General features: G+C 42.3%; 1 protein-coding gene across 4 annotated transcripts in view; it reads right to left on the reverse strand.

Moving 5' to 3' along the window:
* Positions 1-20848, reverse strand: part of DYM (dymeclin) — a 297267-nt gene that overhangs the window by 273969 nt on the left and 2450 nt on the right. For 2 of the 4 annotated variants that reach the window (XM_075488867.1, XM_075488869.1), the window contains exon 2: positions 16968-17098. The exons of the other annotated variants lie outside the window; for them this stretch is intronic. The gene's annotated coding sequence lies outside the window, so the exon portion shown is untranslated. The remainder of the gene's footprint in view (positions 1-16967; positions 17099-20848) is intronic. 4 annotated transcript variants of the gene reach the window in all.

Consider the following 20848-nt stretch of genomic DNA (forward strand, 5'->3'; position numbering starts at 1 on the left):
GACTACTGACTTCCTCCAACGACCACCAGAGGATCCCTAACGACCACCTAAGGACTTAAGTACGCATGCGTCAGGGACATTTACATATATTAATGAGTTCCAAGAAATCTCATGTTTATATAAATTAATCTTATGAATATGTATATTTTGCAACATATAACCTCTGCGATCTTGCTTGTTTGTCGGAGCACTTATGGTGGAGCGATCCCCAGTGCTGCCCAGTGCTGCAATAAAGGATGCCTGCTTAATAGTAACTCTGTTGTGATTGAGTTTTATTTCGGGAACACTCTGAAACTCCAATTCACCTGTTGGGAGATTTGGATTTTAAAGGGTAGTCTCCACGAATTTTGTTTCAGCTTTGGCGACCCAGATGGGACCCTCTCTGTCCGGCTGCAGGAGCCCCTGAGTCGGAGACTCCCTTGGCCGGCCCCGGAGACTTCTCTGGAGGGACTCCCCGATTCAGTGGATCCATGCGGGGATAGACAAGGACCACTGGTAAGAAAGGCATTCTTTTTGAGTTTTGGGACCGGTCATTTGAAGCCACTCATAAGTCGCAGTTCGTGAGAACCTCGCCGGGTGGCATACAAATTGCATGTACAATTCGTACTGGCTGTTTGGTTGGTATGCTGCATGATTTTTATTGATCATTTGGTTAGTACGGTCGTTTGTTTGTGCATTTGTATCTGATTTTGATTTACATATACGTATGTGATATACGTATATGTCTGGCATACGCGTATTTGAAAATCTGTGATTACTCTGTGTTGACATTTACTATCTAGGGATAGTAGTTGTTACGTGTAAGTGTTTGTGTTCCAGTTTTTGTTTTTGTCCTTGTGTTATATAAATTTAGAATGGGGAACCAGCAAGGTGGAATTTTGAAAAAGAGTCCTTTGGACTGCATTATGGCTCACTGGAAAGATACTGGGGAACCACCTGGAGGGAGTGTGAATCGTAAAACCTTGATAAAATATTGTAATCAGGGGTGGCCTTTATATAAGCTAGAGGATGGGGAAAAATGGCCTTTTGAAGGGAACTTTGAAGTATAACACTTTGTTGCAACTCATGTTATTTTTGCGGTGGGAAGGAAAATGGGATGAGGTGGTTTATGCAGATAGGTTTTTCACTCTGCGGAATCACCCTGAGTAGCAGAAAGAGTGCGGAATTAATTTGGCACCCCAGGACCCTGTGGTCTTGGCGATAAAAAAGGAGAGAAATAAGCAAAATGAGATATTGAAAAGGTGTTGTTCAGCGTGTAGCATTGGACAGAGATGTTTGAAAGTTGGTTCGCAGAATGAAAGCTTATAGGATGTGGATGCAGTGTTTACAGGCTCTGGTGCTGGCTGGGACTCTGCCGGGAACAGTGGGTGAGAGCAGCTAGAGCTCAGGTACAGGCTCTGGTGCTGGCTGGGACTCTGCTGGGAACAGTGGACCAATCCTGGCTGGGACCCTAACCAGATGGGAACCAGGGATTTACTAGTGCGGTACAGGGAATGGATTGTGTACGGAATAAGAAATGCTGTCCCAAAATCAGTAACTAATATTTCTGGTTTTAGGACAGTTGGTTGATGATATTAGAAGGAAATTACAGAAAGCGCAAGGGGCGGATGCAAGGGACTTGGAAAGGTTATTGGAAACTGCTTGGCAAGTATATCGGAATAGAGATAGTCGAAAGGAAAAACAAATGGGTAAAACAATTGCTAATGCTACAGTAGCTGCTTTGTGCACCGTAGAAGGTCAGTCACCCCCTCGGAGCAACACCAATGAGGGAAGAGGAGTTATGAGAAGTGGTGCAAGTGCCCCACTTAGAGGGAAGAGAGGAAATCAACCCCTCTTGAGAGATCAATGTGCTTACTGTAAACAACTGGGGCATTGGAAAAAAAATTGCCCGAGACTGGGCAAATCGGTGATGGTAGCCAACACGGAAGAAAATTGATGGGGACCAGGGGAATCTTCCCTAGCAGAACCCTTGGTAAAAATTCAGCTAGGGAAAGAAAAAAAACCTGTAGAATTTTTAATAGATACAGGTGCCACATTTTCAGTATTAACTCAGACTTTATTGCCCGTGAGTAAACAAACTGTTAACATTGCGGGAGCAACAGGGCGGGTTGAGAGGGCTTTCTTTCTAAGACCATTGAAATTTAAAATTGGAAAAAGTGTAGGGATTCATAAATTCCTCTACTTGCCTGAAGCTCCTAGACCACTTTTGGGAAGGGACTTATTAGAACAATTGAATGCTGAAATAAGATTTAAAGATGGGGAAATCGAATTTAAAATACCAGAAGAAAACCACATTGAAATTTTAAGTTTGGCTCTCACTGAACCCCAAGTTAGAGAAGAAGAAATTATGCAGGAAATAAAAGACCAGGTATACCCAGGAGTATGGGCCTCGGGAATACCTGGAAAAGCTAAAAATGCGGAATTGGTTGTTGTTAAACTCAAAGAAGGAGCACGACCCATTAGGGTGAAACAATATCCTTTGAAATTGGAAGATAGACGAGGAGTGAAACATATTATAGAAGAATTTATAAAATTCGGATTATTGACTGAATGCTCTTCAGAGTACAACACTCCCATTCTGCCTGTCAAAAAGCCTGATGGCAAAACCTACCGATTGGTACAAGACCTACGGGCAATAAATCGGATAGTTGAAGATTTGCACCCGGTAGTGGCAAACCCATACACTTTATTGACCAGTTTAAAAGAAACCTATGAATGGTTCACAGTACTAGATCTGAAAGATGCATTCTTTTGCCTCACCTTGGCCCCTGAAAGCCGCAACTTTTTGCCTTTGAGTGGGAAAACCCTGATTCAGGATGGAAAACCCAACTAACCTGGACAGTGTTACCTCAAGGATTTAAGAATAGCCCCACAATTTTTGGAAATCAATTGGCTAAAGAATTAGAGGTCTGGGAAAGGCCTCCAGGAAATGGTACCCTTTTGCAATATGTGGATGATATTCTGGTAGCTACAGAAAAAGAAGAAGAATGTAAGGAATGGACTGTGAGTTTGTTAAATTTTCTTGGACTAAGTGGTTATCGAGTATCGTTGCAGAAAGTCCAGATCTTGAAAAAAGAAGTAATCTACTTGGGATTTGTGATTTCTAAAGGACAGAGACAGCTCGGGAATGCCCGAAAAGAAGCCATCTGCAGGACCCCAGAACCGACCACAGTAAAAGAGCTGCGAACCTTTCTGGGAATGACAGGTTGGTGTCGATTATGGATTTATAATTATGGACTTTTAGTTAAACCCTTGTACGAACTGTTGAAAAATAGTCAGACACAGTTAACATGGACTGATGAAGCCAAGAGGGCATTCAAAGAATTGAAACTGGAATTAATGAGAGCTCCAGCTTTGGGCCTGCCAGACATAACAAAGCCCTTCTGGTTGTTCTCATATGAGAGACAAGGAGTGGCTTTGGGAATTCTAGCCCAGAGGCTGGGTCCTTATAAACGAGCAGTAGCATATTTTTCCAAACAATTGGATGAGGTAAGTAAAGGATGGCCGGGATGCCTTCGGGCAGTTGCCGCTGTTGTTTTGATCATTCAAGAAGCTCGAAAATTTACTTTGGGACAAAAGATGGTTGTGCATACTTCCCATGCTGTAACTTCCGTTTTGGAACAAAAAGGAGGACATGGGCTGTCACCATCAAGGTTTCTGAAGTATCAAGCAGTCCTGATGGAACAGGACGATATTGAAATCGTTACATCTGCTGTTATTAACCCCGCTTCTTTTCTAAGTAATAAGCAGGAAATGAAGACTGTTGTACATGATTGTATAGAAACCATTGAGACTGTATATACAAGCAGGCCTGACCTGAAGGATGAGCCACTGGAAGAAGCTGACCACACTTGGTATACCGATGGGAGTAGTTTTGTAAAGAATGGAGTTCGAATGGCAGGATATGCTGTGACCACCACAGATCAGGTGGTGGAAGCAAAGTCACTCCCTAAAGGCACATCTGCACAACGAGCCGAAATAGTTACCTTAGTGAGAGCGCTGGAGCTTGCCAAAGGATTGCACGTGAATATATGGACAGATTCAAAATATGCCTTTGGCGTAGTGCATGCTCACGGAGCAATTTGGAAGGAGCGAGGACTCTTAACCGCTCAAGGGAAAGGTATAAAACACGCTGATATAATACTGCGACTTTTAGAGGCTGTGCAACTTCCGTCAGCAGTGGCGATTATGCACTGCAAAGGACATCAGAAAGGTAACACTGACAGGGAAGTGGGAAATAAGTTGGCTGATTATGAGGCAAGGCAAGCAGCGGAACAAGGTGAGATACTAAGTTTAATTCCTGAAAAATCTTAGCCACTACCTGAATCAGCTGAATACGATGAAAAGGATCAGAAGTTAATTACTGACTTAGAGGCTGAACTTGGCCTATCAGGATGGGCAGTGTTAAAAGATAACAGGATAATAATCCCCTTTAGACTACTGTGGGCACTGACAAAGACTGAACATGATAAAACTCACTGGGGAACTGAAGCTCTGTATAACTCTCTCACTAAGCAGATAGTGGCTAGAAATTTGTTTCAAACTGTGAAAAGTGTGGTTGATAGGTGCGAGACATGTTTGAAAAATAACCCAAAGGTAGAAAATCGTGTAAAATTTGGAAGCATAGGCAAAGGAAATGTTCCAGATCAAAATTGGCAAATAGACTTTTCGGAGCTCCCTAGAAAAGGGGGGTATAGGTATCTGTTGGTGTTAACCGATACCTACTCTGGATGGCCTGAAGCTTTCCCTTGCAGAACAAATAAAGCCCGAGAAGTAACAAAAGTTTAAGAGAGGTTTGGAGTGCCAGAAGTGATCTCCCCTGACAGAGGGCCACACTTCGTGTCACAGGTAGTTCAGCAAGCTAGTAAATTTTTAGAAATTAATTGGAAATTGCATACAGCCTACCGCCCACAAGCAAGTGGACAGGTAGAGAAAATGAACCACATGATAAAAACACAATTGAGCAAAATTTGTCAGGAAACCAACTTGAGATGGGATCAGGCCCTCCCAATTGCATTATTGAGACTTCGAACTAAACCAAGGACTAAAGAGAAATTGAGTCCCTTTGAGATTTTATATGGGAGACCATTTCAAACCAGATATCGAGGGCAAGATCTCACCCAAGCAGGGGAAATTAGCTTACAGCAATATTTAATAGTAAATAAATTAGTAGTATCTACCAGAGTGTGGGGTTTAGATTCTCCAGTACACTTGTTTAAACCTGGGGATTGGGTTTATGTTAAAAATATTTCAGGTGACACTCTTGAAGATAAATGGAGTGGCCCTTTTCAAGTTATGCTCACAACCTACACTGCAGATAAGCTTGAGAAGCACGCTGCATGGATCCACTATTCGAGAATTAAGAAAGCACCTACTGGACCATGGAAATCTCAGCCTACGGGACCAACGTCCGTAAGATTGACCCGAAATTAGTTTTACTGATGCTGCTATGCGCTTGTTTACTAGTGTGTATGCTAACAATTTAATGTTAGAGCTCATTCAAGGATTTGGTAAAATGCGAAATTTGACAGGCGTAACTGCTTGCCTCCCAATTCCTCAATCTACAGGCCAACCTATCCCATGGGGAATCATACCTGTGAATATGACAATGCTAGAACTTTAAATTTAGAAGCTCTATAAAAGAATTTACAAAGTTGTTGTGGTTTAGCCCCAGCCGGCAGCCAAGCACCACGCAGCTGCTCGCTCACGTCCCGCCCCCCCCGGTGGGATGGGGGAGAGAATCAGAAGAGCAAAAGTAAGAAAACTCATGGGGTGAGATAAGAAGAGTTTAATAATCGGAACAAAATAATAGTAATAATAATAATGAATTATAATAATAAGAAAAAAAAACGAGAGAGAGGAACAAAACCCAAGGGAGGGAAAAAAAAAGGGGAAAAAAATATATTAAAAAAAAATTACAACCGCTCACCACCCGCCGACCAACGCCCAGCCAGTCCCTGAGCAGTGATCGCTACCCCCCAGCCAACTCCCCCAGTTATATACTGGGCATGACATCATATGGTATGGAATAGCCCTTTGGTCAGTTTGGATCAACTATCCTGGCTGTGCCCCCTCCCAGCTTCTTCTGCACCTGGCAGAGCATGGGGAGCTGAAGGGGGAGGAAAGTCCTTCACCAATGTAAACACCCCTTAGCGACAGCCAAAACATCAGCGTGTTATCAATATTATTCTTATACTAAAATCCAAAGCACAGCACTATACCAGCTACTAGGAAGAAAATTAACTCTATCCCAGCTGAAACCAGGACAGTATCCACCCCTGGTATTCTATACCATTTATGTCATGCCCAGGTTCTACCTTTTCTAATACAATTAATCACCACCACTTTTCCTGTCTCTTGGTATGTATATCTATATATGTACACACAGTTATCATTCCCTTGGTCTATGGGCCATCCTTCTAAAATGTTTATTAAGATCATTTAGTCCATGACTTTGGGCTCCATCTGTCATAACAGTCCTTCATGGCAGAAGAGATGGTGTGTGGTGTTGGGTTGTTGCATGCTGAAACCAGTTCTGGTTCCATCACTGCTGCACTTTGCTTGCTTTCATCGAAGTTCATTCTTCATTAATCTGGGTGATCCTTATTGAAATACCATTGATATGGTGTATAGTAATCATACAAGTGATGACATATAGTATTATATAGCAGTTAACATCATACCATTTAGTTCATTGGCTATTCTCACCCAAAATCAAATCCCCTTGAGGTACACATCGGACTTCCCCATCCTTTCACATTACCCACCAAGTGCACCCGGGTCCTTGAGCAAAGGCAATCCCACGAATGGGCTTGCCTTTGCCCGAGGCAGGAGTAACCCAGACTGTCTTCCCCAGCATGTTTTTTATGTGCACTACAGGGCCCTTATCCCCTTCGAAAGTGCGTAAAAGATTTGATTGGGCAGGGCCAGCTCGATTGACAGATCCCCTAGTGTTGACCAACCAGGTGGACTTTGCTAAATGTGTATCCCAAGGTTTGAATGTCCCACCACCCCTTGCTCTCAGCATAGTCTTTAACAGTCCATTGTATCATTCGATTTTCCCGGAGGCTGGTGCATGATAGGGGATGTGATATACCCACTCAACGCCATGCTCTTTGGCCCAGGTGTCTATGAGGTTGTTTCAGAAATGAGTCCCCTTGTCTGACTCAGTTCTCTCTGGGGTGCCATGTCGCCATAGGACTTGCTTTTCGAGGCCCAGGAGAGTGTTCTGGGCGGTGGCATGGGGCACAGGATATGTTTCCAGCCATCCGGTGGTTGCTTCCACCATTCTAAGCACATAGCGCTTGCCTTGGCGGGTTTGTGGGAGTGTGATAGAATCGATCTGCCAGACCTCCCCATATTTATATTTCAGCCATCGCCCTCCATACCACAGAGGCTTTAACCGCTTGGCTTGTTTGATTGCAGTGCATGTCTCACATTCATGGGTAACCTGTGCAATAGTGTCCATGATCAAGTCCACCCCTCGATCACGAGCCCATCTCTATGTTGCATCTCTTCCTTGATGGCCTGAGGGGTCATGGGCCCACCAAGCTATAAAGAATTCACCCTTATGTTGCCAGTCCAGATCCACCTGAGCCACTTCCATCTGAGCAGCCTGATCCACCTGCTGGTTGCTTTGATGTTCCTCAGTGGCCTGACTCTTGGGTACATGAGCATCTACGTGACGTACTTTTACAACCAGGTTCTCTACTCGGGCAGCAATATCTTGCCACAATGCCGCAGCCCAGAGGGGTTTGCTTCTGCTCTGCCAATTGTTCTGCTTCCATTGCTGCAACCACCCCCACAGGGCATTTGCCACCATCCATGAGTCAGTACAGAGATAGAGCACTGGCCACTTTTCTCATTCAGCAATATCTAAAGCCAGCTGGATGGCCTTTACTTCTGCAAATTGGCTCGATTCACCTTCTCCTTCAGCAGTTTCTACCACTTGTCGTATAGGACTCCATACAGCAGCTTTCCATCTCCGATGCTTTCCTACAATACGACAGGACCCATCAGTGAACAGGGCATACTGCTTCTCATTTTCTGGTAGTTTATTGTACAGTGGGGCCTCCTCAGCACGCATCACCTCCTCCTCTGGCGATATTCCGAAATCTTTGCATTCTGGCCAGTCCATAAGTGCTTCCAAGATTCCTGGGTGATTGGGGTTTCCTATTCGAGCCCATTGTGTGATCAGTGCAACCCACTTACTCCACGTAGCATCAGTTGCATGATGTGTAGAGGGGACCCTCCCTTTGAACATCCAGCCCTGCACCAGCAGCCGGGGTGCCAGGAGGAGCTGTGCTTCAGTACCAACCACTTCCAAAGCAGCTCAAACCCCTTCATATGCTGCCAATATCTCTTTTTCAGTTGGAGTATAGCAGGCCTCAGATCCTCTGTATCCCCGACTCCAAAACCCTAGGGGTCGACCTCGAGTCTCCCCTGGTGCTTTCTGCCAGAGGCTCCAGGTAGGGCCATTCTCCCCGGCTGCCGTGTAGAGCACATTTTTTACATCTGGCCCTGCCCGGACTGGCCCAAGGGCTACTGCATGAACTATCTCCCGTTTAATTTGTTCAAAGGCTTGTCGTTGCTCAGGGCCCCATTGGAAATCGTTCTTCTTCCAGGTCACTTGGTAGAGAGGGCTTACAGTCAGACTATAATTTGGAATATGCATTCTCCAAAAACCCACAACGCCTAAGAAAGCTTGTGTTTCATTTGTGCTAGTTGGTGGAGACATGGCTGTTATTTTGTTAATCACATCCATTGGGATCTGACGACGTCCATCTTGCCATCTTATTCCTAAAAACTGGATCTCCTGTGCAGGTCCCTTGACCTTACTTTGTTTTATGGCAAAACCAGCTTTCAGGAGGATTTGGACTATTTTCTTCCCTTTCTCAAAAACTTCCTCTGCTGTATTGCCCCACACGATGATGTCATCAATGTATTGCAGATGTTCTGGAGCTTCGCCCTGTTCCAGTGCCGTCTGGATCAGTCCATGGCAAATGGTAGGGCTGTGTTTCCACCCCTGGGGCAATCGATTCCAAGTGTACTGAACACCCCTCCAAGTGAAAGCAAACTGTGGCCTGCACTCTGCTGCCAAAGGGACTGAGAAAAACGCATTAGCGATATCACTTGTAGCATACCACTTGGCTGCTTTTGACTCAAGTTTGTATTGCAGTTCCAGCATGTCTGGCACAGCAGCACTCAGTGGCGGCGTGACTTCATTCAGGCCACGATAGTCTACTGTTAGTCTCCACTCGTCTCCATTAGACTTTCTCACTGGCCATATGGGACTGTTAAAAGGTGAACGAGTCTTACTGATCACTCCTTGGCTCTCCAGTCGACGAATCAGCTTATGGATGGGAATCAGGGAGTCTCGGTTGCTGCGATATTGCCTCCGGTGCACCGTTGTGGTAGCGATTGGCACCTGTTGTTCTTCAGTCCTCAGCAACCCCACAACAGAAGGGTCCTCTGAGAGACCAGGCAAGGTAGACAGCTGTTTAATTTCCTCCTTCTCCAAGGCAGCTATACCAAAAGCCCACCGGTACCCTTTTGGGTCCTTGGAATACCCTCTCCTGAGGTAGTCTATGCCAAGGATGCACGGAGCCTCTGGACCAGTCACAATGGGGTGCTTTTGCCACTCATTCCCAGTTAGGCTCACTTCAGCCTCCAATACAGTCAGTTGTTGGGATCCCCCTGTCACTCCAGAAATACAGATGGGTTCTGCCCCTGTATAGCTTGATGGCATCAGGGGACACTGTGCACCGGTGTCTACTAGAGCCTTATACTCCTGGGGGTCTGATGTGCCAGGCCATCGAATCCACACAGTCCAGTAAACCCGGTTGTCCCTTTCCTCCACCTGGCTGGAGGCAGGGCCACCCTAATCCTGGTCACAATATTCATTACCCACTTCTTGTATATATGAGTCACGAGTTTCTTCATTAAAATCAGGAGTAAGATCAGCCCTTTTACTCTGTCTGGGGAACTGTCCGCTGGAAACCAGAGCAGCAATTTTCCTGGAAGAACCCCCTTTGGTGATTGTTTTTCCTTGCAACTCACATACCCGTGCCTCTAGGGTTCAGGTAGGTTTTCCATCCCACTTCCTCATGTCCTCTCCGTGGTCACGCAAGTAAAACCATAGGGTGCCCCGTGGTGTGTACCCTCTATATCCTCTCCCTTGAGCAGAGGAACACTGACTCCTAATAGCTGAGACACTGGTCTGTAGAGGTAGGGAGTAGGATATATCTTCAAGTCACTGTATCTTCCGGGACAGTTTCTCCACAGCCAAGACAAGGGAGGAAGAGATATTTTCTTCGTATTCCTGGAGGTTACTAGCAGCTTCATTCACTGTTGGACCCTCTCCGTCTTTCCAGGTCAGTATTGCCAGCGAGTTGGCACACGACAATGGTGCGTTCCATACCAACTTCCACCACATAGGTCTCGTGCACTGGACCTCATCTGGATCTGTGGGTGACCACACATCGTCCAGGTCACCATAAATCACTTCCAGCACAGCTAATTCCCTCAGGTACTGGATACCTTTCTCCATGGTGGTCCATTTGCCTGGGCGATATACAACATCTTCCTTGAAGGGGTATCTTTCCTTCATAGCTGACAGGAGTCGCCTCCAGAGGCTGAGGGCTGGTGCCCCTTTTCCAATCGCTTTGTCAGTGCCCTCTTCCCTAGAAAGAGATCCCAGCTGTTTGGCTTCCTTACCCTCTAATTCCAGGCTACTGGCCCCACTATCCCAGCATCGGAGCAGCCAGGTGACAACGTGCTCCCCTGGATGATGGGTGAAATCTTTTCGCATATCTCGCAGCTCACTCAGGGATAGGGATCGGGTGGTTTCCGTCTCATCCACAGGTTCTTCCTCTTCCTCTCCTTGTGATGGCCCTGCTCTTTCATCTTCCCTTTCTAAACGAGCTGACTTTTGCTTCCAGGATTTCTTTTTATGTATAGGGGCGACTGATACTGACATGGGTTCGTTCCCTGTTTGAACCGCAGTGCTTGTAACAGAGTTGTCTGGAGCAGCCGCAGTGCCTGTTGCAGGGGGGCTGGAGCAGCCGCAGTGCCTGTCGCAGGGGGGCTGGAGCAGCCGCAGTGCCTGTCGCAGGGGGGGCTGGAGCAGCCGCAGTGCCTGTCGCAGGGGGGGCTGGAGCAGCCGCAGTGCCTGTCATTTTGTCACCAGACCCTTGAGGGTTCTGAATAGCGTTGAACAGGGCTCGGTAGGCATGGGCCAGGCCCCAGCACATTGCAGTGATTTGCATCTCCTTAGAATTGTCAGGGTGAGAACATACTTTTTCCAAATAGTCTACTAATTTTTCAGGATTCTGCACTTGTTCAGGGGTGAAGTTCCAAAACACTGGAGGTGCCCACCATCCTAGGCATTTGCCCATGCTATCCCACACACCCTGCCACTCATAACTATCCAGCCTTGGGGCAGATCTCTGGATGATATTCTTAAATTGCTTACTAACCCTGGACAAGATCGAAACAATATTCCCAAGCAATACCAATAGATGTATCTTAACTACCGAAGGATGTTCAAGATACTGAGAAGTTATTGTAACAAAGGAGGAAACATTGTAGAAGAAAGTAGCGAAGGTGCCACTCTGCATTTCCTCCATAAAAAACCTCTCGGAGGAAGAGGTATAATTGCTAATTGTCTCCATGAGGTAACACCCGACGTACAGTAACGGTTTCAGTACTGCACTTAGATACCAAAATAAACACAAGGTCACTATTTTAATAACAAATCTCACAGGCAAAACATCACTAATCACTGCAGAGCACAGCAAACTGCAAAAACCAACACCGGTCTTGAACATGTACAGCAAAAAAATGAGCATGGTGCAGATCAGGTAAACCAATGCTAGGAACAGATGGATCAATATCATGTCCCACAACTACTAACAGATCTAAATTCCTTAATACGCTCTGGTTAATCTGTTATTATCTCAAACCCTTCGTGCCCCACGTTGGGCGCCCAAAAGGACTGTTGTGGTTTAGCCCCAGTCGGCAACCAAGCCCCACCCTGCCGCTCGCTCACTTCCCCCCCCCCAGTGGGATGGGGGAGAGAATCAGAAGAGCAAAAGTAAGAAAGCTCATGGGTTGAGATAAGAACAGTTTAATAATTGGAACAAAATAATACTAATAATAATGAATTGTAATGAGAAGGAAAACAACAAGAGAGAGAGAGGAACAAAACCCAAGGGAGGGAAAAAAGGAAAAAAAAATTTTTGAAAAAAAAAAAAAAAGATACAACCGCTCACCACCCGCCAACTGACGCCCAGCCAGTCCCCGAGCAGCGATCGCTACCCCCCAGCCAACTCCCCCAGTTTATATACTGGGCATGACATCCTATGGTATGGAATAGCCCTTTGGCCAGTTTGGATCAACTATCCTGGCTGTGCCCCCTCCCAGCTTCTTCTGCACCTGGCAGAGCAGGGGAAGCTGAAAAGTCCTTGACCAGTGTAAACACCACTTAGCAACAGCCAAAACATCAGTGTGTTATCAACATTATTCTCATACTGAAGTCCAAAACACAGCACTATACCAGCTACTAGGAAGAAAATTAAGTCTATCCCAGCCGAAACCAGGACAATGACTTAAAGGTCATACATTTAAACCTTTATTTCTTGGAGTACAGACAGTTCAAGTCCACGTCTGCCTCAAGTTCCCATCCTCTGCTCGTGCTTTCCAGCTCACGTAAGGAGCAGCTCACTTGCGCCAAGATGAACACCCAAGGGAGAAGATAAACAAGAGATAGCTGGAGCCCTGCCTTCAAATTCCTCCACCTTAACCTATAACTCTTGAGTTCCCAGTGCCAGCACTCTGACCATACCCTAAATCCTTAGCCCATCTTCCTAAGGCAAGTAACTCCACTTTATTCTCTATTTCACAAGCTATTCTCACAGCTTGCTGCAGCTCCCAAAGCCCCCCATTTAACCCATTTCCCCAGCAATATATCAGAGCAATGGGAACAGGTTGCAAGTTAGTTCTTGAAAAGTCTGCATACTTTCCAGATTTCCTGCAGTATTGAAGTAGATTAAATTCCATTAAAACAAATCATCCAAAATAAACAGTGCTTTAAAAGAAAGTTTTAGCAAAATATTTAATGTCGATTTTCCGAGTCAAATTCACATTGCCCAAGAACATGCCCACTTCTGTAGCCAAAGCCATACTCTCAAGCAACAGGGCGAGCTGCTGGCTAGAATCCCTTGTGAGCTCTCCCTGAGCCCTAGCACCTGGCTGGCTCCTTCCGAAGTGCAGAGAACATTTTTTTTATTCCACAGAGCTTCCTCAAAGTGACAGAAAAATAAGGTACTAGACAATTTTTTTTTCCTCTAAATGAAATAAACATCAAGCCATTGAGATCTGTCAAAAGAATCCAATTGCTAGCTTGAACTCTAAATACTTGTAGAGCTAGTTAGGAGATATGTGGACTTTGGCTCACAAATGAGTAGAAGGCAAAGCTCACAACAAATCTTAGAGCAATCAAATAAACATGCAGATTTTTCTCTCTGTTATATCCCAGGAGGTTATTTTTCCTCTAAGAACATTATATTCACTATACTCTAAAGTAAAAATCTCAGCAAGTTCTACTGATACTTATTGTAGATGACCATACTGAGAAACAACATACAACAGGTGTAACAAAGCTAACTCCTTCCATCAGGAACTTGTTATCTCAAAACTTTCTGAAGTGCTCTGCGATGACTTTATGATGCCACCTGAGCACCTTCAGCTCCTACAACCTAAACAGCCATAGGCCCAGCTTTAAATCAGTAAAACATTTCTGAGGAACTCCAGTCATCAGGTGACAGAGGAAACAAGTCTTTCCTTTGGAGTTCATGAATATTCTACAGGACAAATGTCTAAAAAGAATTAAAAATTTAAAAACATCAACATTTAATTTCCTGGCATGTTAACAATAGTAACAGATTAACCCCAATGCTTTAACTTAATGATTACATGCTATCCATGGTCTCCAACACATTTCCAAGACAGATGCTATTAAATTAAATTAAATTCCAGTCACCACCTTAAATCATTTTCAAACATGCTATTAAATAGCAGACATATTTCTTTTTGAAACAGCTGCCTTTAGCTGAAAAGGTCACTCAAATAAAACATGTAACCACTTAAATTTGCAAATTGCTTTTGATTAAGAGGCACTACTGCTGCACTTATAACACTGTATGCTGGTTAGGGCAGTAGAGGTTCAAGTCTTTAGATAACATAAAAGGTTGGTCAGTATTTAGAACACAACACAATATTTTTTAAATTTTAAATCTTCCCCCATGATTTTTCCTAAACCTGACTTTCATAACAGCCCCTGCTGCTCAGAAAGGCTGCTCCAGGGGATCCCAAAGTCACTTCAGAAGACAAGGTTAAACAGATGCTGCTTCCTCACATGCTGAAGTGGGATAGCCACAAGAAACACCAAATAAAAGGAAATCCCCTTTCACTCCAGAAAAGTCAGTCCTAACCCCAGCAGTAAATTACCAATGAAATCTAAAAATTTTTTTTCTTGTAATACACTAAATAAATGCATGGTTCATTAAAAAAAAAGTCTTCTCTTTTGAAAAGCAATTAATCTAATTATTTGCTCAAAAAATACAGACACAATTTATTAGCAAGTCATTTAGTTTAATACAGTATTATTACCTCTACTAACAACAACTCTTTCTTTCTAAATAAGCTGGGAACACCCCCAAAGAATCATAGCCTGGTCTACAGGTGTCATGCTCTATTAAACCCAACATCTGTTTAGTCCCAGAACTTGGCTCCACAATGCAGAAGCAGACGCTTCAGAGCAAACACAAGGAAGTTTGTTTTGCACATCAGGACTCATTCCAATCTCAAATAGCTAGGGGTAGATATAAATCCTGAGTTTACTGTCCCTTCTAAAAGATTTTAATATTAATTATTAACAATGTTTACAAGAATATAATTTTTCCTCTTCAAGTTAAAAGCAATTCAGCAATACATACATGCTGTGTCTGAGCTCATAAGTATAACTCAAGGTACAGTATGTGTACTGTTGAACTTGGAAAAAAAAACTTGTCACGCTCTCTAAGCCTTCTATTTAAATAATTTTAGACAAGTAATTATAGTTCTATTAAGTATTAAATCTCCTACTGGTCTCACAACTTAAGTGCCAATGCTGACATTTTGCTAATCTGTCCAGTAAGCCAGCTCCCCCTTCCAAAACTGTCCTTGCCATGACTGTCTTGCTGAGTCTGCAGACAACCTGAATAATATAGATTATATGTACTTTTTTTTTTTTTAATGAGTACTTTAAAGTGTAAGAATTTGAGATGGTCATGCAGACGATTTTACCATGCCATCTGAGATCTGGTCTCTGGGGTGGGTCTTTTTAACACAACCATATGAAAATAAATTAAAAAGTGATGCTATTATGCATTTGAAAACCTAACAAAATTTCCATATACAACAGCACTTTGGTTACCTTTATAGTTTGCTGCTTTATGTACTAAAACAAATGGACATTGTTTTCCTTTCAAGCAAAGCAGCCAATATCACTGTAAAGATGAGAACTTATGAGATGTAATGCTGCTTATTCAAGTATTGGCAAAGCTGCTGCACTGGGGTTTTTGGCTGATTCCTATTTGCATCCAAGAACTGTAGGTTTCAGACCATCTTTCACCTGTGAGATATTAAAATGTCCCACAAAATCCTAACATAAAACTTCCCACGCAGTTATGAGACTACTGCAATATATATATAATTCTCCATGCAACAGAAGACACAGAAGATATATTAACTGTAGGGACTGTTCTGCTCCAACAGTTGAATTTTACTGTCCACACAATATATTTGAATTCTGTCTACTCATTCATATTACAATAATATTTATACCTAAGGATCAAATGCTTTGTGGACTAAGTATCATACACAACACCTACCGACACAACTTACGAACAGATATCGCGTCCACAGATAAAGAAGAGCCTAAAAAAACCTAACCCACACCTTGTAGATGTATATTCATGTGCAGGATCAGAGTTAGTAGTCTAAAGCATGCCAGAGTTAGTGGTCTAAAGCAGCTGCGCAGCCCTGAAGTTTGTTCATGGGAAATATTTGTTTAGTGTGTTTCATCCTGCTTTACTAGAGCAGGGAAAGCTGCAGTAAACCAGAAGCCCTGCTTCTTTTGCCATCTTAATAAAGATCCTCAACTTTCTCCTCCCAGCAAATCAGCTTTTGCAACTCACTAGCCTATTTCTGTCACAGTCTCAATGATCTGTCCTAGCTTATTCCCAAATACGAGATGTTACTATTTTCCATGCAACACAAAAAAAAAATAATCTCAAAACATCTCTAGGCCCACTGAAAGGGAGGTAGTCAAACCAAAGACAGGAGATCAAATAGGTCCCAGCTGATCTGAGCAAGTGCTTGTGTGTACTGCTTTAATCCTCACCCCTCTGCACCTCGGCTTCGCTAAGCCTGTACCACATTTCATTGCATCCCAAAGACTGCAAAATCTTCATGGCATAAGAGGTGTTATTTCTGTCCATCAGTAAACAACCACGTAGCACTTTGGGACATAAAAGAAATGTTCCAAATAAAAACATACGCCTAAAGAAACAATGTCACCTGGTTCCCCAATGTATCTAAAAATCAGAATCTTTGTATTGATTAACTTTAATTGCTGCTAGAAATACCTATGGTGTCTATACGAACAATTTTCCAAGAGGGAAGTGAATTGGGTACAACACACACCCAAAGGTACCAGAAAAGGACTAACAGATCTTAACTGTAGAAACGAACACTGATGCTGTAAAAACCAAAAAGCTTTTATTTCAGCAGCTAAACTACAGTTTCTCTTATCTATATACCCTCTAGTTGCTTTCTGCCCACTTCCAGAAAAGAAGCCAACAAACAGTAAGTAGACCTTGTAATTCAAATCACAGTTAAGTTAGTCCTCTGAAGCATACACTTACATATCTGAAAAGCAAAGTGGCAAAGCTCCCTTAATAAGGGTGACTTTACAGCTTTCCTGGCACATAAAGTGTTTATTCAACTGCACTGCTTGAGGAATTGTTTTGGGGAAGTTTTGATGCTATTAGTGAAGCTGAAAAAAAAAAAAAAAAACCACCACCAAAAAACAAAACACCACACACACACAAACAAAACACAGACACACACACCACACACCAAGAAATGTGATTTGATCTTTCTTCAAAGATAAAAAGCAGTTATACAAATATTTCACTAATACCAAGAGTTCATTAGACTTCACACATACTCCAAAGTGAGGTACAAAAGCATAAGAATTGTGTTTTTACCAATTAAATTGGTAAAATTTTGCTAAACAAAACTAATGATGCAGAAATATATGGCAATGAGAATTCATGCCCATAAAAGGGATCTTTAGAGAAAAAAAATCTTTACAATCCTCAGAATTTAGGAATTTTTGCCATTTTTAATCAGAGAAAAGCACTGAAATAATCTTTGTTTTTAAAGCATGTTAACAAGTCAAAATATTTCAGCTATAACTTAATGCCTGGCAATCATCAAATGCAATCAAACCGCTACTAAGAATTCACCTTCTCTTATACACCAGTCACAACAAAGCGGCAGGGGAGATTTCAGAACAGAATAAATGCATCCTTCGTGACTACAAATTAAAAACGTTTCCTACAGTTTTTAAGTTAGAGTTATGCGGGAAAGACTGTTTCTGCTAATCTTACTTTTCACTGTACTGATTTGTAATTTTCCTCCCCTTTTCTACTGCATATTTGGCAATCACTCCTTTCTCCGATTCCCTTTACCCACACTTCTTTCTTATCCACGCTGAAAGTGTTCAGACACAAACAAGCACAAAAACAAACCACCAACACAAAAAAAAAAGGTTTTGTGCAAAGTAGAGGGAGACAGGCAAGCTGTTTTTGTGAAAGACACAACATACGAGCTCTTTGAGAGAACCTGGTTGACCATAAATGGGTTTATTTTTGGACCCTAGGGGCAAATACCATCTTTCATAGCTGCCTAGATATTGGTCAAATTCTCCATTTCTCCTCTATCCACTATTTTTCAGACTCTACCAAGTTTGATGGCTACTGTCTGGGGTCATGAAAGTCTCCGCTATATCTACAGTCCTTTAATATATTTTAGCAGCAACACAGCACACTAACCATTCACCAGGTACCAAAGTATGTTTCCTTAAAGCTCAATACCTTAGGCCAGATGTACTTTTGGACAGCATTAAGAAATGCAACACAATTATGAAGTGGTCCATGCAATGCTTAAGTACAAGAAAAATAAAGAAAACCATATCTTAAAGTCTTTAGGTAATTAAGGTAATTATTTAGGTAATTATCTCAAGATAATTTAATCTGACTCGTCCACTGTTTACTCTGCTGAATGAACAAATACAGCATCTTTTTTGGTCCTCCTGGCCAGTAACTTGTTCTAGTACCTTCCTCTTCTGTAGCAAGAGCCTGAACAAAGCAGCACTGCAGTGACATTAGTATGGTCCTTATGGGTTCCACTGAAGCCTAAAGAATCTTGCACATAGCAGAAGTGATTAATCTTGATAGCTTTACTGCAGGCAAAGAAGGCCCCTCATAGGGAAGGCAAACAGCAGCTGAAAAAAAACAGTGACGACACTGTGTTTTCTGCTCCAGTTCCTTTTCTACATGCATTTTACGTGGGAGTCAGTCATCAATAAAAGCCCAATTCTGAAGAGCACAATCTGCTTACTTTGCATCCCACCTACAGGACAGTTGTTCTGCTCACAACTGAAGAAGGGATTTTTCAAGACCTTCTTGGTTAGGTAGCATATTTCAAGTAGAAGAAATCAGATGTGAGCAAGCCCAGACATTGTAGTCGTTGACCAAACTGCTCAACAAGAGATGCTATAAATCACCTTTGTCTTTGCCAGTTCACCCTACGGTAATACCACAGTTTGCTGATTTTTAATGAAGTGTTCTGAAAAGGAGGTGACAAAAATGAAAACCTAAATTCTATAAATGAGACTGAGATATACGGCTGCTGTATTTGCTCAGTGCCATCTCAGGAACCTAACACAAATTTTCTTTCATTCTTTATAACAACATATAACCACTGACCAACAGGTTACTGTTGTGGTGATCAAATCTACTAATTTTGATCACTAAAGAGATACCCATTTACTAATCTCAAAATAGCTTATTTCAGATGAACTACTAGTCACCTTCACAGCCTTGTCCTGAACTGGAACTAGTGACTCATGGGGGGGGGGGAAACAACAACAACAACAAAAAAAAAAAAAAAAAAAAAAAACCCCAAAAAACCCACAAACACCCCACCCTTGCTCAAACTGCCTTTCTCTAAAGTTATACAAGATCCAAAAAAGCTTGACATAAAAATGCCATTCCTTCTTACTGTTCCAACCTTTTGCCTCAGAACAAAAACATCTGATACACAGTGCTCTAAAAAATATGAAAATGTTACATTATGGCACTGGACACCAATAAGCAAATATATGCTTGTGGCAAATGATGATCTTGTTTTGAAGACCTAAAACCCAAAACTATCATATTGCCATCCACCATTTATCAGCCCTTACATTAGCATATACCCATTAAGTGGGGTAAGAAACCCATTAAGCAACAACTAATTTATATTAAGCTTTTGTCCTCTCTCCCCTCAGTCACAATGTTTTGTCAGAGGCAAGACAGCAGGTAGGTATTAAGCCTCTTGAAGGAGCTTTTCCTGATGGGATGCGAATCCCACACACACACCTTTCTGTTAAGAAGTTGATGTCACTTCAGAAAGCTTCCATTTAACTTGTACAGGTAAATAAGCATTTATGGCATTTAAGTACTTCTTCGTCTAATTTACACACATGCAATAAAACATGTCTCTAGTTTATTAATATAAAATTCCACAAGATCTGTTAGGGACGCCTTAATTTTGTCCATTTTTAATGCTGCTAGTTACACTCCCACACTAAAACATGATACTTGTGATCTCCCTGAAGGTTCAAAAGCTTCTAAAATTTGTCATAAATTAACAAAATTTAAAGCTACAAAACCTATAAAGATCATTTTTCTGACCTCCTACGTAATTCCAGTCATAATATTTTATTAAATAATTATTGCACCAAGCCTACCAATTTGAGGGTAGAATGACAGCATCAGTTTTAGAAATACATCCTATCATAGAGGGAAGGAGAAGTGATGTGGGGGCAATTAAAAACAAAAAATAATTACCTCTATCCTTACTCTTACATTCCTACATCCCAAGTAAAAGGCAGAACTCAAACACAGCGGGTGTTTTCTGGAATACATGCAGAAATAATTTCTTTAATCTGATTAGCAAAACGCCATTAGAAGGGAGGAAAGCTGGGTCAAGCACACCTTATATTTCTGTGTAAAAGGCTCAAGTTTTCTCCACCTGTTAAGTAACTACTGCAGGTATATAACACATTTTTCAGAAGTTTCAAGAAGTGAAAATTCAAATACTAATTCTGCTCTTTGCAGTGGGCAGATATTTCTTTAAAGGTTTTGTTTGCCCTGACCAGTGAGATTCCTCCTGCTTGCAGGACAGCTGCACTGGAACTATAAAATAAGAACAAATTGAACTTTAAACAAGAATATCAATGGAATAAGGAGCTTAAAAAAAAAAAAAAAGACTAATCAGTCTTTTGATTAGAATATGCACAACCCATACTGAGACCTGACTTTACAGCTTAAGAACGTACTGCATATCAGTACCAATATTACTGGTTTGACCATATCTTCTTCCAGTGGCCGAAGAGAGACTTGTATTACTACAAATACAGCAATGGTTTTCAAAAGCACAATTTTACACAAGCTACTTTATAATCTATGATGGA

This window comes from Mycteria americana (assembly GCF_035582795.1).
Source record: "Mycteria americana isolate JAX WOST 10 ecotype Jacksonville Zoo and Gardens chromosome Z unlocalized genomic scaffold, USCA_MyAme_1.0 Scaffold_18, whole genome shotgun sequence".
Taxonomy (NCBI): domain Eukaryota; kingdom Metazoa; phylum Chordata; class Aves; order Ciconiiformes; family Ciconiidae; genus Mycteria; species Mycteria americana.